Source organism: Panthera tigris, chromosome A3 (genome assembly GCF_018350195.1).
Source record: "Panthera tigris isolate Pti1 chromosome A3, P.tigris_Pti1_mat1.1, whole genome shotgun sequence".
NCBI lineage: Eukaryota > Metazoa > Chordata > Mammalia > Carnivora > Felidae > Panthera > Panthera tigris.
The window spans coordinates 13,213,881-13,238,783 of record NC_056662.1 but is presented as its reverse complement, the minus strand read 5'-3'; the positions used below and the strand labels follow the sequence as shown (position 1 = coordinate 13,238,783).

The 24,903-nt window shown below is 54.1% G+C and overlaps 2 long non-coding RNA genes across 2 annotated transcripts; both read left to right on the top strand.

The window, feature by feature from the left end:
* The first annotated feature begins 5,719 nt into the window (after nt 1–5,719).
* On the top strand, nt 5,720–7,904 carry LOC122236959. Its single transcript, XR_006215143.1, has 2 exons — nt 5,720–5,769; nt 7,677–7,904. It is a non-coding gene; the product is annotated as an uncharacterized LOC122236959 (long non-coding RNA).
* Nucleotides 7,905–13,774: 5,870 nt separating this feature from the next.
* LOC122236958 lies at nt 13,775–16,211 on the top strand. Its single transcript, XR_006215142.1, has 3 exons — nt 13,775–13,991; nt 14,626–14,763; nt 15,771–16,211. It is a non-coding gene; the product is annotated as an uncharacterized LOC122236958 (long non-coding RNA).
* The last annotated feature ends 8,692 nt before the right edge of the window (nt 16,212–24,903 follow it).

Here is a 24,903-nt window from a genome sequence, read left to right as displayed (position 1 = left end):
GGGCGCTGTTGGCTTGCTGAGAGCCGGGAAGGAGCAGAATCCACGAATGACAGGCACTGCGGGGCCCCCGCCTGGAGCCGCAGCCCAGGCATCACCAGGACGGGGGGCCCTTCTCAGGGGTTGGAGAGCCTTCCTGCCCGTCTGGACACAAGGTGAAGCCACCTTCCAGTTTCCCTGTTTGCAAAGGGGTGTTCGTTGTGCAACGTGCTCTGAGGCTCTATGATCAGGAATCAATAAAGAAAGGGCATGGTGTCTGAAAACCGCTCAAAATCGGCATAAGAGAGACAGACCCATGAGGTGAGAGGGAGACGGCCCCGCTTCTGAGTCATTCACTGACGGGTGTTCCTGGGCATCGCCTGAGGGCACTGCTCCGAATGCCGGGACAGGGCGGGGAACAAAACAACGTCCCCGCTCTCACAGAGGCTACCTTCCCGTCTCAGGACAAGCAGCGGTCATCGAACCAATCATTGTATGATGTGTAGGGCGGTGATCATTGCTAGAAGGGACAGCAGAGCTGATGGAGGAGGTCCCCTATGAGGGCGGGGAGGGTCCTATGCGTGAGAGGTGAGCCAGTCCTGGGAAGAGCACACCAAGCAGAGGGAGGAGCAGGTGCAAAGGCCCTGAGGCAGGAGAGCCCTTGGTGGTCCTTGGTGAGGAGCAGCCAGGAGGCCGGGGCAGCTGGAGCCGTGTGAAGGAGAGGAGGAGGTTGGAGGACCGGGCGACCCGTCTGCCACATACCGCAGGGCCCCCGCAGGCCAGGGCAGGGCGCCGAGTGGAGCACAAGGGAGGTGGCCATGACCCGATGGTCACCATCTTGAAATGCCAGAGGGCTGAGGGTCACCGTCAGGAGGAGCTTTCCAGGAAAATGGTCACGTGGGGGCCCGGGCATGTGCTTGTTCTGGGAATCTCCTTCAGGGCCTTCTAGGGCGGGAGGTGACTGTCTGGGCTGGGTGGCACTGTCCTCCCGCCTCCTCTTCTCCGACTTCCTCAGCACCCCCAGACTTGTCACAGAAGGTCCCATTTGCTGTGTGCTGGCCTGGTGTCACTTGCTTCCCGGAGGCAGGGTCACACTGGGGGCCTCAGGTGCATGTGTCTCTCTGCCCACGGTCCTGTCTACGTGTCCCCAGGAGGTCACCAGGTGTGGCTACCTTGTCACAGGCACCGTCCCAGGGCACAGGCAGCTGCCCTTCCCGTCGGGGAAGGACTCAGCCCCCTGGAGAGTTTAGAGGGGACGGGGAGGGCGGAGAGCAGGAAAGGCGGGAGAAGATTCCTGAAGATCAGAGAGAGGTCATGTTCCCGATTCCGAGGGGAGGTGCTGGGGGCAGAGCGTGGCCGCGAGGTCCCCGCGTCTGCAGTGGGGAGGCGCTGGAGCCCGCAGGGGGCTGGCTTGCCGCGACAGTGTGAGTTGCGTTTCTTCTAGGCCTGGGTCTGGCCGTGGCTCTCCTCCTGGGCTGCACTTTGTAACCCCCCGGAAGCTCTGAACGTTCCTGCCGCCCACGTTGGATGGCAGACTCAGCAAATCGAACCCCTGGGCAGGAGACCCAGATATTAACTAATTGGCGTTGAGCGGCATCCCGGGTCTGTACCCAGCAGATCCCAGGAGCACCCGCCCCGCCTGTCACAACCACAAATGTCTCCAGGCACACCTGTCTGGGGTGCGTGTGCAAAACCGTCCCGGGTTGAGCCCCTGCCTTGTCTGAGCCCGAGTCTCTACGATTTCCGGCTGCGGCTGTCCGTTCCCCGTTTACCTGTATTCAACTTTCGTATCTGCTTAGTGCCTTCCCGAGCAGACTGGGTCCGGCCAGGGGGGCCACCGCTCTGACCCTGACTCCGCCCTTTGAGCCGCCCCCACGCCGCGTGGCCGTGGCCCAAGGAAGAGAGGCCACTGCAGCCACACGTTGCGGGTTGTTGGCTTTGGAACTACTGCCGGCCTGGGAGCCTCCCAGCCTGGCACCACGCCCGCAGGTCCCCTCCCGGGGTGGCCCTTTTGCACCCAGGACGCCCTTGCCGGCTGCTAGTACGACGGAGTTATCAGCGCGGCCGAAACCCCACCCTCCCGCCACCCTGCGGTGGGGACAGTCACGGTGGCCCGGGCACAGCCCACGGCAGCTCCTTCCACGGCTGTCTCATTTGCAATCAATGGGTACGAGTAGTGCCCGTTCTCAAAGATTGGGAAACTGAGGCACAGTGCGTTTCAATGTCTTGTGCACATTCAGAGCGAGTCGGGGCACAGCCCGCTCTGTCCTGAGGGGCCCGGATCCGGGGGCCGGGGCTCCATGCAGCGCAGAACTTGCGGGGAGCGGAGGCGTTGCCCACCTCGGCCTGTGTCCCAGGCTGTCTCGGGTCCTATTTAGCACGAAGCCTCTACTCAGTTAGAGCCGCCTGATGGATGCCCTACTCTGGCCCCTCACCCCGGCCGTGACCAGATCTGTGTGTTGTTCACCACCGGGTCTCAGAGTCTAGCAGAATCCTTGGTGCGTGGCCGGGACTTGTCCTCGTTTGCCGAGTTTGATGGAATTGTATCACTTTGCTTTGTACACCTCGTCACACCTAACCGTGTTTTGCACAGAGTAGTTGTTCAAAACATGCTTGCTGAATGACTCTATGACCGATCAATTAGTTCCTTCTCAATTGAGCCGCTACGCTTGCCTTTACAAATGAATACAAGGGAAGGACTGCAAAGACACCTTTGTTTCTGTATGTCCGTTACCCTCATTAAATGCTTTTCTAGGCTGCGGAGAGCATGATGACTGGGTTCTTTTGATATGAAGCTCATATCTTTTCGGTTTTGATAAATACGGGTTTGGAAATTTATAAGGCGACCGCCGTGAATCCGTGATGCTGGCAGCCCATTTAAAAATTTTTTCGGGAGATTGGTCTGATTCTGCAATGATGGCACGTTCTGGAACGGGACCCAGCAGAGGCAGTGGTAGGGAATTTGTTTCTGGGAGATAGCCGAAGAGCCCACATGGATGTGATGTCCCCGCGAGACAAAATGCGCTGTGGCCAATGGTGCTGAGCTGGGCAAGGGCTGAGTGCCCGTCCCAAGGGGGCCGCTTATTTGCTGACATCTGACAACTCTGTTAGCTGCAAACGTGTTGTGCGACAAGGAGGAAAACTGTCTTCAGCCCTCAGAGAGTGGGACAAGAGTCCTCCTGGCCTCCCTGCACTCCTGCTGCTACGTGACCTCCTGGGGTTTATCTGCGGGGGGGTCTCTCGCTGTCCGATGCCACGCTTGTGTGAGCTTAAGCGAGGTTCTATGGGAAGTACAGCGGGGAACCGGGAGAAGACGGGACATGACCTGCCCCTGACCGCATCCTCCGAAAGGGCTGCCTTTGCCCCCATCTCATGCTGAGCCGGGTGACGGCCACACCCCAAAGCCATCCCCACGTTCACATGGGAGTGGCAGCTGAGTGTGAGTTTCGAAAACGCTAACGAAGGGGCTGAGTACTGTCCATCTACTGAATGCAGAAGCAGATGTCCATTCAATGAACATTCCTCCAGGAAAAGGAACAAAGTACCACCACCCGGATGAGCCCTAAAAACACTAAAAGAAAGGCGTTCCCAAAGGCCACATATTGAAGGATTCCCCTCGTGTGATGTATCCAGAGTAGGCACATTCACAGACAGACGGCCTATTAGCGGTTGCCAGGGGCTGGGGGCAGGGAAGAGTGGACATAACAACCAACAGGTCTGGGGGTTCTTTTTTTGGGGTGACTCAAATATTCTGGAATCAGGTAGTGTCATAGTTGTACAACGTCGTGAATATACTAAAAGCCAGTGAACAGCATCCTTTAGAATGATAAATTTTATGGCATATGAATGCTATCTCTATAAAAAAATACTTGAAAAGAAAAAGTGAATGGTGCACGGTCAAGGCAGATATATTAAGTAACTTGAGTTAAAACAGAAGGGAAAAGTCTCAATTTCAGGCGCTCATTGAAACATGATGACTTTGGGAACGTGGGCCCGGGCTCTTACAGACGACAGTGGCGGAACCAGACTGACAGGTGTTCCAGGTGGCCCCCATGCCCGTCCGTCCCCGTACTCGTTTGTTTATGTCACCGCTGGTCCCTGAGGGCACTGAGTTTCACGTGGGACAGCACTGACTGTGTTCCATGGAAGCCGTGCACCAGAGGAGCTGGCTAAGTTACCCCCACTTGGGCCTCCCCAGAATCTCGCAGGCAGGGTCTCCAGGGACGGCAGTGAGACTTGCAGGGAGGCCAGCCCGAATCTGTGTCCAGCTGGGTGGGGCTGGGGCATGCTATCCTTTCTTCGTCCCCTCGCTCAATCTCTCGCTCATTCTCCTTTCCCCTCCCCCCTGCATCCTGGGGTTGATCTCCTCCGCGGACTAGCACACAATCATTTTCTTCTTCTCTGTCTTCTGGAGAACTCCAGCTAAGACATCTGTTATCGCGATTGTTATTCATCAGGACGCTCTCTCCACACCGAACTAGGATGATCAAAAGAATCCTAGCCCAGAGTTTCATGAGCTGTGGCTTCTTGGAAACAGCACTGAAAAAGGGACTTAGTTTCTCCACTTAGAGGCTGCCTGTTTTTGTTTTTGTTTTTGTTTTTTTAATGTTTATTTTTTGAGAGAGAGGGAGAGAGAGAATCCCAAGCAGGCTCCTTGCTCTCAGCACCAAGCCTGACCTGGGGCTCAACCAGGAGATGATTAAGAGTCTGACACTTAAAAAACTGAGCTACCCAGGTGCCCAGAGGCTGCCTGTGTTTAAGAATGAATAGAAGTAACATCGCCATGTGGTTCTGAATCCAATATGCAGCCTGGGCCCTGGGCGCTGGCCCTTTGCACCTTCCCCATGGCTCTCCCCCATGGATCCCCCTGCTGGGATCTCACATTTTCATACGCTCTGAGATAATGCAGGGGGTGATGTTAATCTTCCCATCTGGCCGGTGGGAAGACTGAGCCACAGAGAAAGGACTGGCCTTGAGCCGACCCCAAGCAGCACAGGAGTGGGGGTGAGTGGGGGCCGAGCGGCAGGTACTGACCCAGGAAGGCTGACCCTTTCCTCTAGGCCAGACAGACGGTCAGCCACGGGGACGTATCGGCCACCAGGACGTCTGCGATCACCGCCTGCCCCCGTGCCTGGTTGGCCACTGGCCTAATCCTTGCCCCATCTGCGGGGAAGACCCCTGGTGGGAGGAGGAAGACCCCGGACCCAGATTCAGCAGGTCTGTGGAGCAGTCAGAGCCCCGCCAGGCACTCGGGGCGCCTCGTGTTAATCCCCAGGGAGTCATGTCTCCACATCCCGCACGTCAGCCAGAGGACAAATCAATACCGTCGCCTCGAGACCCAAGCGCCCATATTTTTCGAGCAGGCCTAGGGCTCGGCTGACGTCGGGGCCTCTCCTGCGCCTCCCCGCCGCACAGACAATTATCTCCGAACGATCCGGTCGAGACTCGAGAAGCTGGAGAGAGGCAGCGAGCATTTTTCTCTCTGATCGCTGTTCCCTGGCAGGGCCCGCTGCAGAAGGACAGCCCCTCCCCCCGTCTGGAGCGTTGATGTGAAAAAAGAATCGCACAGGTTGTGACATCTGCCCAGACGCCCCCCACTCGTTAAATCACTTCTGACGTGGACAGGACACCGGGCTGCGCTCGCGTCCGCTCAGCCGGCCGCCCCGGTGCCCCGCGTGCGTCGCTCTTCTGTCCGGTGTCCGACGCTGCCCTTGGTGTTTCCCTCGAGCACAAGCAGCAGGTAACAGTCAACGCGGAGACCGCGGGCCCGAGCTGGCCGATCGCCCGCCAAACGTGCGTGACCCGCGAGCGGGGGACGTGGGGACCCAGAGAGTGGGCGTCCCAGCTCTCCTCTCGGAGGCTCACGATGAGCTGGGGAGCTAAGATGTGGGAAACAACACCTTAGCTCTTTCAGCGGACACGTGCTGAGCCCCACCCCCACCCCCAGCACGTGCTGGGCGCTGCCCTGGGCAGTGGGCCAGGCGGCCACCGTCCTCTGCTCGCGGGAACGACGACAGGGGGCAGCAGTGCCGTCTCGGGGGAGGTCTGTGAGTCTGGACGGCAGGAAGGAGGAGACCCCCACCCAGAGAGGCTTCCGGGGAGCGGGACCGCTGCGCCGGGGCCGGTGGGACAGCGAGGACCCTGCCTGCCGAACAGAGCGAGGGAAGGCGGTTCCAGCAGGGGCGCGGCGTGCAAAGGCCCGTAGGCACCAGGGTGCAGCCAGCTCGGGAAGGAGAGCGGCGCGTGGCGGCGAAGCGACGTCCGAGGACGCTGAGGGCAGGCGGTGGAGGGGAGGGCGCGGGGGCGGACAGCGCAGGGCCCGGGGCCACGCCGGGAGCACCCAGGGTCCTTAGGAGCAGCCTGGAGGCCTCGTGATGCTCAGCAGGGGCGGGACGTGGTCGCCGCGTCGGGGGTGTGGAGTGGGCGGAGCGTGTGCCCAGGGGGATCCGTGAGAGGGGCGAGGCGGTCACGCGGTGAGAGAGGCGGTCCCCCGAGCTGGGAGGGTGATGGCAGCGGTGGGGGCGGGGCAGGGTCCAGAGATACCCAGGAGCCGACGCAGCGGGAATTAGGTTTGGGATGCGAGGGAGGGGAGGGGACAGGAGAGATGCCCAGGACCCGGCAAGGACCCGGTGGATGGCGTCACCGGCCGGTGAGGGGGGACATCCAGAGAGGCCACGTCTGGGGGTGACCGTGGGACGTTCACGTGGACACACAGGTCTAAAGCCGGAGGAGAGTCTGGGCTGCGTGTGGTGAAGGGGTCACCTGCCTGTACGTGGCCCCTGAAGTCATGGGGAGGCTGAGACCCCCGGAGGGAGAGCACAGTGTGACAATGGGGGAGGGAGGCGGCCGGACCCGCGGTGTCCATGGTGGCGGCTACAAGCTCCACGGATGCGTGTGTGTCTAGATGTGTGTGTGTCTAAGGGTGTGTGTGTCTAGGGGCGTGTGTGTCTACGTGTGTGCGTCTAGGTGCATGTGCACGTCCGCTGACGGGAAGGAACCTGTAGCACGTGTGTCGTGGGGGCAGGAAAGGAGGCCTGAGCTGTGGGAGCAAAGCCGGGCTGGGGAGCCTGCCCTGGAGGAAGTGACCGGAGCTCGGGTCGGCTGAGCTGATCCTGGTGCGGTCCCAGGACAGAGCACCGAGCACCCCAGTTAAGCCCCCAGTGCCCAGCAGGACACCCATTTTACAGAGGAGGGGACTGAGACCACAGAGGGCGGTGAGGTCCCCACGGTCACCGAGTGGGAGGCCGAGCCCGCAGCCCTCACCCCTGCTCTGCAGAGCACTGCAGGGAGCTGGGGAGGGAGGTGGGGATCTGAGGGGGAGCCTGGAGGTGCTCTGGGGGTGGTGGGCAGGGAGGTGGGGAGGGGAAAACAGTGCTGCAGGGGTGTAGAGGCGGCGCCTCGCTCAGCAGGCGCTCGCCGTGGGCTGTCCCATCGCCTACTTGTCACGCGTTAATGTTTGTGGTCAGCTTATACCTCCCGTCGCCAGGCCTGGACAAAGTAAATGAAGGGGCTGGCCCCTGGCTGGTGTATCTGTGCCCACCACCCGTAGCTATCGTGGCCTCAGAGACTCCGGCCCTGGGATTTCTGCTCAGATCAATTCAGGGCAGAGACGTGTCTAAGAGCCTGTGTGTGTATGTGCGGGGCCTCCAAATACTAATAAGGAAAGATTACGCTCCTTTCTCCTCTCTTCGAGATTACAGATCACGTCCAGAGACGGGGCCTCTCCAGCAGCTGCGTCTGGCCAGGCACAAACTGAAAGCCGAGCCCAGGTCTGCGTTCGGGTCACCCTTGGCTTTGACAGAAAACGCGTGTCATATTTCACTCATGGCCTCACGCCTGAAAGCGATGTCAGCTTCTGAGAAAATACAGCCCCTGTGCAAGGGAACATTACGATCCCTCGCGAAATAAAGCCTTTTCCTTCTGTTGAACTCTCCCAGCCCGCATGGAGCTCTCTCTTGTCGGGCTTTCTAGAATCATCCATCAGGTTGTGGGCCAGAACTGGCTGAGGACTTCTTTGCTGCTGTTGTTGTTTTTAAGGTTTATTGATTTTTGAGAGAGAGAGAGAGAGAGAGAAGGCATGAGCGGGGAGGGGCCGAGAGAGAGGGACAGAAGATCCGAGGCAGGGTCCATGCCAACAGCAACAACCCCGATGCCGGGCTTGGACTCAGGAGCCTGGAGATCACACCCTGAGCCGAAGTTGGATACTCAACCGACCGGGCCACCAGGTGCCTCTGAGGACTTCTTAATCTCGGGTTCAAAAGGCAGTAGATGCTGTGAAAACTACTAAAAATGAGACTCCGAATTCACAGCATCTTTGCTCTAGCTGGGAAGCAGGAATACTTGAGTAAAGCACACAGTGTATAATGGAAGCACTTTTCCGGAGCGAGAGCTCAGGGCTTCTGAATTTTTAAGGTGTTCCTCTGACACAGTGACAACACACACGTCCTTCCTGTAGGTTTGAAAGTCTCGTCTTTGTCTAAATCCTGTAGGTTCCCCGAAGGGAGCGATTTCTCCTTGTGCTTCTTTCATTGGCCCCTAAACCATTCCCAGGACGCTTGCTAAATATTTCTTGACGTGTCAAGATTCTGACAGGTGGTCAGGAAGCCGCCCTTTCTCTGTTACCAGGAAAAGCTGTAAAGGGGAATCGTTCTCAGGGCGTGCTGGAGATTCGTCTGGCCAGCAGGCTTCGTTGGTGTTAGTCTCGTAAAGAATATGCTGACTGTGGCTTTTCTGTGGTCCCGGGCCCCATATCTTTGCCTCCAGAGAGCTGGAAATCGGGCCGTTCCTGGATCAGTGACTCAGCACTAAACAAAGTTCTCAGTCTCAGGTTTAAAATTAACTGTAAAATGCAAAAGAGATAATTCATCGGAGGGAGAAGGTAAGCAGTAGGCACATTTTGCGACATCAAAAAACCATCCTGGCACGGAGATCTGGAAGTCTGCAAACTGGGGTCTGAAGCTGCCAATTTGGGGGTAGAAAATGTTATGTAGCTTAAAACCCTTTAGGAATATTTTATCAAAAGATCCATTCCCTGTGATGTTATTTTGGGTATCTCTTTATAACCAGCTGACACGCTTCCCCTTAGCATTTCACTGACTTGAAAACCGCAGAACTCTAATTACAGTCTCTAACTAAAAAGGAAGCAGGTCTGTGAGCGGTACCTAATTGATACATTCATTTCTCTCCCCATTTCTGTCTTGTCTCAGATGATCAGGGTGAACGTGTTCATGAGTTATTTATTTTAAGGAGCAAAGAGCAGGAAGGTGGGGGTGGCATGAGCCAGAGAACATTCTCTTTCTTTCTCGTTGTCTTCTCCTTCGGTCATCCACAGTAAGGGCCCGTCACTGGACACTGTGTGGCTCAAGGGCAGTGGTTTGTGAACTTGGCATAAGGCTTGAGAAAACCTTGGTTTCCTCCTATTGGTGGCCAGAGAAATCCCTCCTCATCCTGTGTCCACCATCTGGCTCTTCTGTCTCTCTATGGTGCAAAGTATCTCTTTGGAGCTGGTCTCCAGGAAGGGCAGACAAGGAAAGGCCCATTTTCTAAGTCGGAAGGTATATGAGTTCTTACCACAATAGTGATGTGGACCACCTCCAAATTCAGTGACTTAGGGGCGCCTGGGAGGCTCAGTCAGTTGAGCGTCCAACTCCTGATTTCGGCTCAGGTCATCATCTCATGGTTTGTGAGTTTGAGCCCCACAACGGGCTCTCTACTGACAACGCGGTGCCTGCTTGGAATTCTCTCTCTCTCCTCTCTCTGCCCCTCCACTGCTCTCTCTCTCTCTGTCTCTCTCTGTCTCTCAAAATAAATAAGTTTAAAAAAAATTCAGTGACTTAGAGCGGCCATGTTTATATTCACCCTCAAGCGTCTGTGCTATTGACTGTGGTTTGGCGGATCTTGGCTGGCCTTGTCGGGTCATTTGTGGTTCAGGCTGCAGACCAGCTGGGGCTTGGGAACAGGCTGTGGGGGTTTTTCAGTTCCGCCTCGTGCATCATGTTGTTTTTTTAGGGCTCTGCTGGATTCTGGCCTTACTGGCTGGTTAAGTTTCTGAAATTAAGATTTGAAGTGATTACTCGAGGATAACTCTGAACAGAGTTAAAACTGTAATCGAATTTCCTAAGGAGTCGAATTAAAATGTGAAACTCGGGGCGCCTGGGTGGCTCAGTCGGTTAAGCAGCCGACTCCGGCTCAGGTCACGATCTCGCAGTCTGTGAGTTCGAGCCCCGTGTCGAGCTCTGTGCTGACTGCTCAGAGCCTGGAGCCTGTTTCGGATTCTGTGTCTCCCTCTCTCTCTGACCCTCCCCTGTTCATGCTCTGTCTCTCTCTGTCTCAAAAATAAATAAACGTTAAAAAAAATTTTTTTAAATGTGAAACTCATATTTTGTATCCTATAGTAAGAATGTATACACCTAATATCCTTTATCTCAATCAATATTTCCAAAAGGGTGTTACATATCCACTGTGATAGGAAGTACAGCTTCCGTTATTTGGATAGTTTTTTTTTTTTTTTTTTTAAACCGTGTGTTCTCCTTATAGTTACCTTCAGTTTATAACGGCAAAGGCTAGTGGTTTTACTTTTTTAGAATTGTGGTATCGTTTTCTGTTCAGACACAATTATTTGTGTAAAAAAGGGAGCAAAACTAAAGAAACAGTTGAGCAAATCGTAGTACAAGCGTGATCTAGATAAGGCAACCATTTTGAGGAGACTTTGGAAACACCTCCATAACCATACAAACGCAGCATGGGTTTCGATGACCAGGGTCCCCTCAGCAAGAGACTGGTTGCTGTTTTCTTTGCAGAAGCAGCCCCACAATTCAAGCGGTTCCTTCTGTCTTTTTGGTCTTGTTCCGTCATCCTCTTGACAGGGCTCCGTGGCGACCGTACGAGCCCCGCAGGGCATGGCTTGTTCTGGGTTCAAGGCGAGCTGGCACCACCCACAGCTGGTTACATGGGCGCCCTGGCTCTCGGTTTTCTCCTGTTTGTGCCCCGAGGGGAAGGTAATCGTGTCTTCCTCAGAGAGTATTGAAAGGATCGAATGGGTTAATACCTGATACACACCTGGAAGGGTTTCTGGACACAGAGTAAACACTCAACATGATGTGGTTTTATAAACTTCAGGTTTCCTGACGTGTAGACCAGGTAGTGTCCTCTCATCCCACAGGGCCGTTGGTAGTTGTGTGGAAACCCAACCAGCATGGGGGCGCCCTGTCTTGTGCCTCTTCTGTCCACCTGGTGAGCGTTTGGGGTCTTTGTGTCCTGGGTACTTTGGTACTATTGCTAACTTACAACAAACCAAGTTTTTAAAAACGTTCATTTATTTGTTTTTGAGAGAGAGAGAGAGAGAGAGAGAGAGAGCATGCACGTGCATGAGCCGGACTGGAGGGGCAGAGAGAGAGAGAGAGAGAGAAAGAGAGAGAGAATCCCAAGCAAGCTCCATGCTGTCGGTGCACAGCCCCACGCGGAGTCAATCCCGAGAACCAGGAGATCAGGACCCGAGCCGAAATCAAGAGACGCTTAACCGACTGAGCCACCCAGGTGCCCCAACGACAAACCAATTTTTAAAATCACTTTCATGAGTAAGATAAAATAAGTCAGCCTGAAGGAGAGAAAAAAAAAAAATCAGAGCCTGCGCGTAGTTCTGAGTAAATGGCGAGTACTTTGAACTCCACCAGCTCTGCGTCTGACCTGCTCTGAGATTTCCGTGCTCAAGGTGGATGGGGGCACAGGGAAACAAGGGCAGGGAAAGCCAGCTCCGCCTCTCACGGGATTTGCCTGTAAGGGGACTGCTCGCACAAGGTGTCGCTTGCGCCAGACCGGACCCTGCCACATGTGACGAAGGGCTTATGAAGCCAAGTCACCTCCCTTTGATTCATGCTGAGGCATCAGAAAATTGAGGAAGAATGACCGCATAATTAAAAAGTTCTTCCAAATAACGCAACGTTCGGGGAACGCGGGAAGCCACTCACAGGAGAGATTTAAAAAGTGGAAGATAAAGCATCTTGTGAAAGAAAGTGGCGCATGTGTTCATGTGGACATTTACTCCTGGGTGAATTTGCTTTTCTCCCAAAGACAAAAAGAAAAACAAACAAAAACCCACATTCCAGCTGAAGCAGGTTCAAGGTGGAACCACTTTCTACCTAAACTCCGCCTCATCCAAAAAGCCCGAGGTCCCAAGTCGTCTGGGGTCGACACGACGTCCAACAGCAGAATCAAAAATTGACTCTGTTTAGCTTTTCTGGACAGTGTCGTCGCTGGGGTTTCCCCACAAGCTGAGCTGGAGGCCAGGACCTGTAGGCAGGTAGGTGGTTTAGGGAGGCGGTCTGGGGACTGCACAGAGCGAAACGGGAAGACAGAAAAAGCCAATCTTAGGGTGCAATGCTGATATCGTGCACGGTAGTTTTAAAACGTGGCTGCACGGTTTTGGATACTCCTATGAGAGGTGGGTCTGTACCCCTTCTCTGTGAATCTGAGCGGTCTTGTTTTGATGTGTTACCTTCAAGGCCAGGCCACAAAGGGCCACACAAGGACTGGTGAGTTCTCTCTGCACCTTCCTACCTTTAGCATATTTTTTAAAATGTTTTTTAATGTTTATTTATTTTTGAGAGAGAGAGACAGACAGACAGAAAGCGAGCAGGGAAGGGGCCGAGAGAGAAGGAGACACAGAATCTGAAGCAGGCTCCAGGCTCCGAGCTGACTGTCAGCACAGAGCCCGACCCAGGGCTCGAACCCATGGACTGTGAGATCATGACCTGAGCTCACTCAAGTCGGACGCTTAAACAACGGAGCCACCCAGGCGCCCCCCCCCCCCCCGCTTCCTGCCTCTATAAATACAACATGCATAATTAGTAATGCCTGGCAGAAAAAGAGACACAAAATAAAAATAAAAATCATATCTTAATTTTTTTGAAACTTCAAAATGAGTACTATTTTATTTGGACTTCCTTTTTACGGTCCAAAGGTTTTCTTCTCATCCATTAAGGAATCAAAAATCGACTCTACTTTAGCTTTCATTCCTTCCTAAAAATTGCCTTTAATTCCCTGATGGCCGCATGTCCACTAAAGACATTGGAATGTGACACACTCCAGGTTTCCAGAGATATTTCAAATATTTTCTTAAAAACGATTTTCATTTTGGCGAGACTCGGAATCCATGAACACGTTCTGTTATGCGTTCTCTTACTGTTTATATATATAAAAAAAGCGATTTTCCTTCTGTTTTACACTTCTGTTCATGCTCTATGTTATTTGTCTCTTGCTGCTGTGAAACAAATTCTGTTTTAAAAAAGAGTAAGTCCCATCTCCTTCCTCAATAACATCTGGGAAATCTGCTATTATGAACTCTTTTTTTTTCTCGAAGGAATACAAAGGGCCTTGAAAATACATATTGTTATGTGTACATGAAGAGAGGAAAGGCCTTCAAACATTCGTATGATTCCCTCCAGGGTCGTTAGGAGGCACGGTTGTGATCACAAGATTGTAACCTTCCCAGGAGAGAAAGTATCAAAAAGCCAGGCCTTAGAAAACGGTGGAGGATGATCTCTCCCCTGAACCTGGAACTTTGCTTATGTGAATAACGAACACTCCTCCTTTGTGCGACTGAATACGCGTGACAGGGAAGAAGCCGCCCGGCACGGGTCCACATGCACCTGCTTGGTTTTCATTATTTTCCGCCAGGGGAAATGTACGATTTCCCCACAGCAGGGAGGCCCGCGATTGTGACACACGGGCTCCCGGATGCCGTCGGGAGGCTTCCTGAGGAGGCCTCGTGGCTGCGACACGGGAGGCCCCGCCGCGGGCAGCGCCCGTCCTCTGCTTCCCTCTGGCTGTGAGGCTGCAGGTGGGCGGCTGGGGGGGGGGCCGGTGGCCGCGGCACCTGCAGGGTCGGCGCCCGGGGCTCAGCTGCGGGCCAAGGCGGAGCTCCGCCGGGCCAGGTCCCTGCTCTGGCTCCGCCCAGAAGTTGGACTCATGAAGGAAAGGCGGCCCCTGCCTCCCGGGAACCCTCTGTCCACATCCAGGTAGGTCCCCTAAGGCCAAGGTCAACCAGGAGCGAAGGTCCGTTCGCCCAGAATGTGGGACACCAGCTCCTCAGGGGGGCCTCCCGGAAGGAAGAGGGGCTGGTGGAAGGGCAGGGGCCGGGCCCCCACCCCTGCTCCCCAGGCCACAGTCCCCGGGAAGTCGTCCCCGTCCCTGCACACTCCTTCCCCGCTGGGAGAGGGGCCGAGAGCTGGCCTTCCTTCCCCGAGCTCTGGGAGGGCCTGCTGGGCTGACGCGCAGAGGATTTGAGTCCCGCACACAGTGGGGCCCCGGGTCTGGGCTGTTACCATGCGGGGAGTTCTTAACGCGAGAGGGGGTTTCTGGTGCCGACTTGAGGAAGTTACTCGCGTCCCCAAGGACGAAATATGCAGGAGAGCTGGGTCCTTAGGGGGATGTGGGCCCAGCATCCACCATCAAGCGACACCAACGTCTCAAAACCGTAAACAAGCGAAGCCGGGGACCGTCTGGTGGCCTGTCCACAGCCCCTCTGAACACACCTGGACTCTCGTTCCTCATCTGGGAGCCGAGAGGCCTCTGTCTCCTTTGTCCCCGTTCTCTCCGTCCCTCCTTCTCACCCCCTCTTCGTTCCTCTTTCTGCCTTTGCTCAAACTGCAGCCCAGAAGCGCCGCGAAGGCACGAGTCCTCTGAGAAGCAGAGCAGCCGGACGAAGGCAGAGCGTGTCCTCGATGATGCCGAGAGGCTGAAACCTTGACGTTTTCCTGCGGTCGAGTCGTCTCCCCGTTTCCAGGGGTGGTGCGTCCACAGGGCCGGCGTGGGGTGTTCTGGGCACACCCGCCGCCTAAGGACGCCCCTCCCCTGCCCGTGGTGGGGGGTCCGGGAGGATCGTGGCAGGTGATCGCCGGCCCCTCAGTTTCCTCCGTGAGTCTGGGGCCTGGCTCTGCCCCGGGCAGCACCCCCCTCCCGGCACCGGGCTCCATGCTGCCCCACGTCCAGATCGGGGTCGGTCCTGGGCTGGCGAGGTGCCCACCGCCTCCCGGCCCCCTCGGGCCTGAGGGAGGCGCCCCAGCTGCTCCGGAGGAAGAGCCACTCTGGCTTCCAGATCCGGGAGTTTTCGACGGCGCTGCACGAGACCCGGGTTCCCTTCCTCGGTCGGTGGGGCCGCCAAACGCCTGTCACTCAGGCCAGGGACCTGCCCACGTGTCATCCTGTGGGCCTCCCTCTTCTTCCGGCCCGCGTCCAGTCCACAAAACTCAAACTAGTCTCCAGTCTGTCTGCCCCTCTGTCCCCTGCCGTCACCCGCGTCCTCGCTTGGGTCACCACCGCAGCCGGACGGCTCCTCCTGCTGGCCTCCTGGCCCCATGCCCAGATCTAGGCTCTACACGCTCCCAGAGTGAGAGTGAACCCCGTGAGATCCACACGAGACACGTCCCCTTGAGTACATGTGTCGGTGGAGGAAGGGGACCCCACTTCCTGTTGCACCTGCAGAGCCCAGCACGACTCCTGTGGGTTCCGTGGAATCATCTCCGATTGCCTCCCCTCCCTCCCTCTCAGGGAACCGGCCTCCTGGCTCCCCCTGCAAACCCCAAGTCTCCCTGCCTCAGGGCTTTTGCACATGCCACCCCCACTTCCCCAAGACCTGCTGCCTCATGCCCTTCCAGTCTCTGCTCAAGTGTCACCTCCTCAGATAGTAGCTGTGACCACCTGCCCACGGAAGCTGTCTGCACCCTACATCCTGTCCCTATTTCCTGCACAGCTGTCTCCATCTGAGATTGATTATTCATCGCCTTTTGCACCCACAGGAATGGCAACCGCGTGAGAGCCGGAACCCCCTCTGTCTGTCTGTCTGCTGTTGGATTCCTGCTCTGAGGACAGATTCGGTTCTTGATCTGCATTCGTTGAGTCACTGAAGGACTGGGAAGAACAATAGAATGGAATCTTAAGAATTCTGAAATTGGAATCCTGGAACATTGGAGTCAGAAGGAGCCCTTGGAAATCGCTTAGTCAAACCCATTCCCTTTGCAATTTCGTGAACCGAGTCTCAGGAGGACAAGTGATTTGCTTCACATCTGAGGCCCCGGGGCTGCTGCTCGGTTAGAGGGACCCGCGTAGCCCGCTGTGCTGTGTGCACCGGCTGAGGGGAGGCTTTCGGGACTTCTCCTCCCCTGACACACGGCCGAGGACAGTAGGGACAGGTGGCACAAATAGGCCAGAGGACACATGACGAGAAGCAGTGGGTTCTGAGGAGACAGAGCTGGGGGGGGGGAGGGGTCGGGGGCCCAGAAAGGCTCCCCGAGCGCGAGCAGGTCGAATGGCCTGAGGGGCAGGTGAACCCCACATGTGAGGCTCTTCGGCAAGAACGCCGTGAGGCCCGTCCCTCCAGTCCCTCCGGACTGCCTGGCTCGGCCAGAATGGAAGTCAGACCATGTGCTCTGTCCTAGAAGCTTCTACTGGCTTCTGTATCCGTTTCCTAGGGCTGCCTTGACAAGTCGCCACAAACCGGGGGCTCCAAACCACAGAGAACGGTCTTCTCACAGTTTGGGGGGACAGAAGTCCGGAACCACGGGGTTGGCGGGGCTGGTGCCTCTGGCGGCTCCGAGGGGGCCCCTGCCCCTTGCCTCCAGCTCGGCCACGAGGACGAGGACTCAGACTCTCGTCCTCTGTGCATCTCGGGACCTAGAGCTGGCCTGCCCAGCGAGGGCGGATCTGAGCCCGAGCGTGTGTCCCTCAGACGGCCTGCGGGGCCCCTGAGGAGCACGAGGAGGAGGGGTGGGCAGGGTCCCCAGGGCCCGGCTCCCGCCTCACATCTGAAGGTCACATTGGGCTTCTGCTGACGGGTGGGCAGAGGCAGTGAGACAGAGCGAACGAAACCAGCCAAGACGACCCCAAGGACTTGGTCTGAGCAGCTGGAGAACCGGGCACCTGGTGAGTCGGGGGAGGGGCGTCTCGGGAGGAGCCGGCAGGGCAGGGAGGGGCCGAGATGCAGGGAGACCAGGCTGGTGCTGAGCCGCCCGGCGGAACCTTCCGGAGAGGACGGGGCCTGAGCCCCCTCGCCCCGGGCTCAAGAGCTTCCTTCGTGGGAGCTGGAGGAAGACCACCTGCGTCGTCACGGAGCAGGTGAGGCCAGCCAGACCCTGCACTTGTGTCTCCCTCTGAGGGACAAAGGTCAGTGTCACAGCAGTCAGCTCTGATGCTGGCTCTGGGCCAAGACCCTTAATATTCCATGAGAACTCTGCACTGATGAAATTTTCATTAAAGAAACATTATCGCTTTCACTCTCCTTGTTATTCCGTGGCTCTGAGTGTCAGGCTAATTTGGGTTTGATTACCCCGGTGATCCGAAGATTGGAGCATTATTAAAAATTTAGATGAGCAATGATATGTCTGGACCTCCCTCTCCTCTCTCAGCCGGAGCACAAGGGCCTCTGCTAATGACTGCGGCGAACTGGGGCAGTCGTGGCAATTAGGGAGTCATCTGTAGTTGGAGGGAGCTTCGACCGCTCCGCCTCCCGCGGGAATTAGCTGCTCGCCTTGCAGGGCACGCGGATTTAATTGATGAAATGCATCAAAAGGAAACTCCAGTCCTGGACCCAGGTTTAGGACTGAGGGGCTGTCCGTTTGCCCGGGCAGCTCCCTTCCCCTTTCTGTGACTCACACGTGCCCCGCGTGGAGAGAGAGGAGGCTGGACCGGGGCAGATGCTGAGACACGGTGGCCTGTGGGCTGAAATCAGCTTCCGGAGGGAGTCCGTCCTGTGCACGGTCGTGTACGTTTGATGAGCGTTTTCCCAGACTTGAGATCTCCGCTGCTGCACGTTTCGCGTCTGTTCCCTCGTCTCATTTTCCCACCCGTGACCTAGATACACCTCTTCCCACTTCACTGACGGGGAAACGCGGGCCAAGATGGGTTAGGCGACTTTCCCTGGGTCGCCTGCTTGGCAGGAGGACAGGCAGGATTGGAACCCAGGTGGTCTGACTTCCAGAGCCAATGCTCTCATCATGATGCCTCTGTGCCAAACTGTTGTTTTTATTATTATTTTCATTTTCGGAAGCACATTGTTAAAAAATAATTAATTGTCGGAATTTTCATAGCGTGCATTTTTGTATAAAACATAGTTTATATGTTAAAATAATTGAGCTCTTTCAAAACTCAGTCCACATTTCCTCCTTGCTATAAGCAGCCAGTACCAACATCTCCTCAGCATGGAACATTCTTCCTCTGGGCTGTCAGACCCCCCAGTCCCAGAGTCTCCTCATCACTATGACCGCGTATCATTCACTTATTGAATTTTCCCTTTTAATGATGCTTGGGTTGCTTCACATTTTGACTTAATTGTCTGGTACCGGTAGGCATTTGGGTTTGTAACCTTTGAGCTGGATGCTCTCTTAGTCTTTCCTGTGGTTGGAATTTTTGGTTTCATTAGAAAGTAGCAACAAAAGTAATTTCTCATTTATCTAGTTAAGAGATGCAGATATCTAGCTCTTCAACCCTAGCTTTCTAGGTATCTATGTCTACTTTAGTATGCAGGAAGGGACCCCTCTCTATTTAGCAATGATGGAATACCGTAGATCAGACCAAGGGGAACACCTAGCAAAGACTAGTAAACCGAAAGAAAGGAAGTAAGGAAGAAAGGGACTTAAAGGCATCAGAAAGCAACCCAGGCTGCCAGGACGTGATGTCCATGATTCCAGAGAGAAGTGAGGTGCATGCAGTGAGCCCCACATTCTTCACCCCATCCAGTCTTTGCACTAGCTGTCCGTTTGTAAGTGCAGAGGGATCCTGAGAGCAGAAAGTGCCAATTCAGAGCTCTCTGCTAAGTTCATAGATCTGTTGACATAGGAGTTGGCATTCGAGGCTACGGACCAATCAAGCACTTGGGGGCCCAAGACACCGGAGCAAGCAGCCTCCCCCCAGCAGTGAGTCTGACCTTCTGCAGCACTTTCAGGAAGGTATTTGTTGATTCCTAAGCTTACAGAACACGATGCCCAGAAACCAAGCTGAAAGGGGGGTTGCAGAAAAGCTGAGAAACGTACCTGCGTGTTCACCAATATCACGTGGCCCTAACAATAAATATTAGCGTTCAAGACTCAAAGCACAGGAGTCCTGAAAAATGTGCAAGTCTTACAGGTGAGACCCTAGAATGACTTTCTCTAGGAGTAAGTTCAAGCCAAAATAAACTAGGCTGTGTGAAGACTGCCAATGTGACTTAAATGTTCTTAAGTCCAGGGGCGCCTGGGTGGCTCAGTCGGTTGAGCGTCCGACTTCAGCTCAGGTCACGATCTCACGGTCCGTGAGTTCGAGTCCCGCGTCGGGCTCTGGGCTGATGATGGCCCAGAGCCTGGAGCCTGCTTCCGATTCTGTGTCTCCCTCTCTCTCTGCCCCTCCCCCGTTCATGCTCTGTCTCTCTCTGTCTCAAAAATAAATAAACGTTAAAAAAAATTTTTTTAAATGATCTTAAGTCCAGGTCCAGATTTGATCAAGAAATCTGCCCCAACCTCTGTGGCTGCTGGAAGAACGTGCTCTCTAGGAGAAGACAACAGCATTAAGCAACACTAAATTTCTCAAATAAGATATCCGGGTTTCACAAAAAGTTACCAAACCCAACAGGAGCAGGAACCAATGACCAAAATCAAACAGTGAAAAAACAGAAGACAGGAAAAGACTCACAGATGCCTCAGTGCTGGAATGTACCAGGCAAGAACTTTGAAATAATTATTATCCATATGTTAACCTAAAAATATTAACAGTGGGAACATTTAATCAGAGAAAGGCAATTTATACAGAGTCAGAAGAATAGTCTGAAACTGAAAAATAAAACAAGTGAAATAAAAAAACAACACAAGAGGTTGGTATATCAACAATTTCGACAAAAAAAGAAAAAAGGTGTTTTTTTAAAAAAAATATCCACACTAAGCAGGGAATAAAAACGTTGAAAATATGGAATATTGTGAGAAGTTCTAAAATATGTGTAATTGAAATTCTAAGAAAAAAAAAGAGAGAGGGAAAATGTCGCAGGAACGCTATGTCAAGAGATTTTGAGGATTTTCCCAACGCCGATGACATACATCGGGTTGCAAATTCAAGAACTCCTATCATGACGAAAACTGGGAAACATACGCTTGATTACATCATGGCGAAACCGCCAACCAGGAAGACGTAGAGGAAATCTTGAACACAGCCGGAGAAAAACCACTCGTCTCCTTCAAAGGAGAAACAATGGTAAACAGTGGACGTCTCCATAAGAACGACGGAGCCAGAAGATACTGGAATATGGCGCTGATGGGGGGGGGGGGTGATGGTGGGGAAATCCTGCCCAGTCATGATTTTATACCGATTGGAAATACACTTTGGAAGTGAAGGTGAGATAGGCGCATTTTCAGAGAAGCAAAAATTGGAAAAATTTTCTGCCAGCAGGTTGGCACTCAAATAGACACGGAGGGGATTGCCGAGGCAGAGGGAAAATGATTCCAAATGAAAATTCAGAAACACATGGAAGAAAGAGGAACAATAGGAAGTTGTTTAACGAGTTCACAAAACAGTCGTAATAATAATGTCCTGCTGGGTTTACAGTCCACGAGGAATGAAACTCAACTGTGATAAGAGAAACATCCAGAAGGATGCTAAGTGGTAGGGCAGTGTCCTCAGGGTCTTTGTCATTCAGGAAGGGGTAAGGTTCTAATTCAGGGCAGACTCTAACCAGTGGAGGGTGTATATGCCCTAGTCCCTAGTAGGTGCCTTAAAACAATAATGAAGACGTCACGACAATCTAGTTGAAGGTTACAAAATAAAATAACAAAGATACGTGACAATACAAAACAGGGAAGGAAAGGAGAGAAAAAGATGACACAGATAGAAGACAGACAGTAAGGGGTCCCTGGGTGGCTCACTCGGTTGAGCGTCTGACCTCAGCTCAGGTCATGATCTCAGAGCTCGTGAGTTCAGGCCCTGAGTTGGGCTCTGTGCTGACAGCACAGTTTCTGTGTCTCCTTCTCTCTCTGCCCCTTCCCTGCTCATCCTCTGTCTCTTAAAAAAAAAAAGTTAAAAAATAAAACAAAAAATAAAGAAAACAAGGAGTAAGAGCATAGACTTAAATCATAGGAATATTACATTAACTGTAAACAGGCTGGTCTTGTTTTTGTATCTGTAGAGAAAAATGAGTCTGCGTCTCACCTACTGCACATGTTTCAAAGGTAGATGTGCTTGTGCCTCACTCGAGGAGCTCGCAGAAATGTGGGATCCAAGTTCAATGTTCAGGGGCGGGATTTGAGAAGCTGCATTTATACTAAGCAGACCTGTCTTCGAGGGAACGAGAGGGGCAGGAATGAGGATAAACTGAAAGCACACAGTTACTTTTCGTGGAGCTTAGAGATCAACGAGGGAATAATACAGGCACACAAATGAATGCAGGAAATCGCAGAAGTGTCTTCAGTGAGGGTCCTCTGCCCTCATGCAAACGACCCAGGGTCAGAGATCTCCCGTCATCTCAACCAGTCGGGTCTTGACAGCTGTGAGTGGGAGCCCGGGTGGGCAGGGATCCCCCCACGTACTTGTCTGCTTATTGATGGAGCTCAGCTCAAGCAAAGAAAGTTAAATCCGGGCTGGAGAAGGAGGCTGATGCTGTGTGGGGACACATGGCTCCATCTGGTTCAGGATGCCTGTCCCCCCCCCCCCCCACCCACCCCCGCCAAGCCCTGCTGGAGACAGAACACCGAGGGGCAGGGGCTGTGGTTTCAAGGCCAAGAGCAGCTGGCAGGTTCACTGGCTCCTGGTGTCCCCAGGGGTCCCAGGCCTCAGCAAGTGAAGGTGAAATAGGGATTTGATCCCAGAGGAGGAGGGCTCACGCCGGCCCCGAGGTGCTGGGAAGCTCTTTCTGTGACTGAGCTTCCGGATCCACAAAGGTGGACCTGAAAGGGGTCCCCTGAGGCAGAGGCCATGCGGGTGGGGGGCGCAGGCCTGTCCTGCCTCCGGCTGCCCAGGGCACACGTCCGGGGCTGCGAGCGTCTCCTGGCGAGCTGACGTGGTTGGAGGGGCGGCTCCAGAGTCCTTGGCACCACGGCCGATGTCCTAGGACGGACCCAGGGAGGTGGTGGTGGCAGTGACTGGGGCCATGCTGATCTGCTCAACTCTACCAGGGGGGAAGAAGATTAGGATGCGGGTGACTTTGCCCTTGTGTCATTTTTGGAATTCTACAATTAATTTTTAATTATACAACTAGCAGATGGATGTGCTTTCTGGGCCCACATAGCGCTCAGAACAATTCATTTGAAAAGACCCAGCACTCAGAGACATCGTCACGAATTCACACAAATCTGGGAAGAAGAGAAAATCCTAGAAGCCTCCAGAGAGGAGTTGCTCTCAAATTCAGGATCAGGACTCAAGAAGCAACCCTGGGGCTGGAAGAGAGCAGCGGCTTCAAACCTCTTGGGAAATCTACTCCGAGCGTAGAGCGTGAACCACGGCCACGTCACAGATCAAGGGCAAGGTCAGAATGAGCACGTTCACCTGCAAGTTCATCTCCTCTGTGCCCTTTCTCGGGGAGCCATGGGCAGAGGACATGCTGCACCAGCAAGGGGTGGGTCAGGAAAGCCACCCTGGGTCCCAGACAAGGAGGTGGGAGATCCTTCGGAGGCGGGGGAGGGGCAGAGTCTCCAGGACGAATCAGGGCACCGGGGGAACGGCAGGAAGCAGATCTCGAGAGCAGCCCAAGAAAACCATCAACTGGTCTCCTCACCTGGCGGTGTGAGCCTCCTGAGGGGTGGCTTATAGGCAAGGCTCGGACCATAGGGATGGATTAGCAACAGCAATGGAGAAAACGTAGGAAGCGGAAGAAAGCCAAGGCAATTACTCATTTTAGAGAAACGAAACACAACAAAACACAAACTTTTAGAATGGCCAATTGAACTGCACATCACACAGCTCATCTGTGCGTGTTCTTTTGCTGGACAACGGACACCGTGTGTTTCTTCCATGCCACTAAGTCTCGCTCTGACTGTCAGGATGATGCGGGAGGGTGAATGAACAAGCAGCTACGCAAGCCTATTATCTAGACACACGGCGGTAGATACTCACAGCAACACCAGAATCGCTGAAAATGGTTGTTTCCTGGAGCACAAGTCCGTGGCGAGGGGTGGGGCAGGCAGGTTCTCACCGTCAGCCCTATAATCCAGGAATCCTCTATGACCTTGATAAAAGTTATAATTAAGTGAAGAGCATAGGTATGTTTTGGTGTAGACTTTACATATAAATAAAAGCATGCCGTGTCGTGTTCCTCATTGCCTTTCTTCCTCGAGGATACGTTTTTCGTTCTCTCGTGACCATGTGCAGTTGGAGCTTTCTTTTGTTTGCTGGATGGCATCCCTTGGCAACGTCACTGTCACAGCTCTTCATCCACTTGCCTGGGAGACATTTGGGGTCTTCCCGAATTTTCCCTCTTACGGACAAGCCTGCCGGGAGCGTCTCGGTGTGTGCGTACGTGTGTGTTTTCCCCGAGTTTGATTCCGAAGACTGCCCTTGCCGGATCCGAGGGACTCACCTCTTCGCTTTCATGGATGACGCCAAGTCACCGAGCCCCTGTCTCAGCAGCCAAGATAACAGCAAAATATGTTAAAACAAACAAACAAACAAAACAACTCTCTGAATCAAGCTAGATTCTCTTTGCTTTTCTCCTCCTTTCTTATTTTTGACTGAGAATTTTACGGTCGACTGCTTTCACCATATGTCTCCTCAACCTCTCTGTACCCTCTATTTATTTCTTCCACAAACACTGACTGTTTGCTCTATTTTCCAGGCCCTGGCTGTGACACCGGCCACATGGTGACAGAGGGCACAGGCCCTGTCTTTGAGAACCCGGGGCTGGGAAAGAGGCATGTGAAGAGATGATTAAGCCACAGACGAGGAAGGTCACGGCGAAAGAAACAACAGCTGTGGGATCGCAGGTCTGAGTGACCGCCTGGCCACCTTCTCAGGGTGTCTCTGTCTCCCTCCCTCTGACAGCTCCGTCCAGAAGCCTCTGGACCAGAGTCACCCCTCCTCCCTCCCTCTCTGTCTTCCCAACCCCAATCTGGCAGGTGAGTCACATCAGCCACCCCTCAGCTCAAAGGTGGCCCGTGGCTTTTGATCTCCCTTAGAGTGAAAGCCAGGGACATGACAGGGAGTTATGGACTGAATGTCTGTGTCCCCCAAACTCGTATGTTGAAACCCTACCCAACATGGTGGTGTTAGGAGTTGGGGCCTTTGGAGATTGGACCACGAGGGTAGAGGCCCCATGAGTGGGATTCGTGCCCTTGTAAGAGTCACAAGAGACCTTCCTCGTCTTCTCTCCTTCCTGCCACGTGAGGATCCAGGAAGTCTGCAGTCTGAGGAGGCACCAGAACCCGCCTCTGCTGGCACCACGACGTCAGACTTCCAGCCTCCAGAACCGTGGGAATACATTTCTGATGTTCGTAAGCCCCCCCACCTATGGTGCTTTGTCAGAACAGCTCCAGCTGGCCAACACACAAGGATCCTCAAAGCCCTGGAGGACCTCGTTCTCTCCTCCTCATTTTCTGCTTGCCTTGGAATCGGACGCCAGGTCGATGCCAAAGAGAGACAGCTTGTTGACCAGAACACGAGAGGCCCTGGCCTCTCCAACACAGAACAGCCAGAGCAGAACATTCTTTTCCTTGAACAGTGACCAAGTGCGTGAGGAAATCCCTATTGTGGTCACTGCAAACATCGCTATTCTAGAACAGTGCGTGTCTTACGACTACTGCTGGCTTGTTTGATGTTTTGACGGAATAATTATACTGTTTTGAATGGTAGCTTCATACACAGGAAGCAGGTTACCGCCAGCTCCTTGTCTCCCAAGTGTGAGGGAGACACAACAGGAGGGAGGCTCCCCGGCCTTGGTCACCTGACAGGTGGGACGAAGGTAGAGTTGGTTCCCTTAGAGGCAGCCTC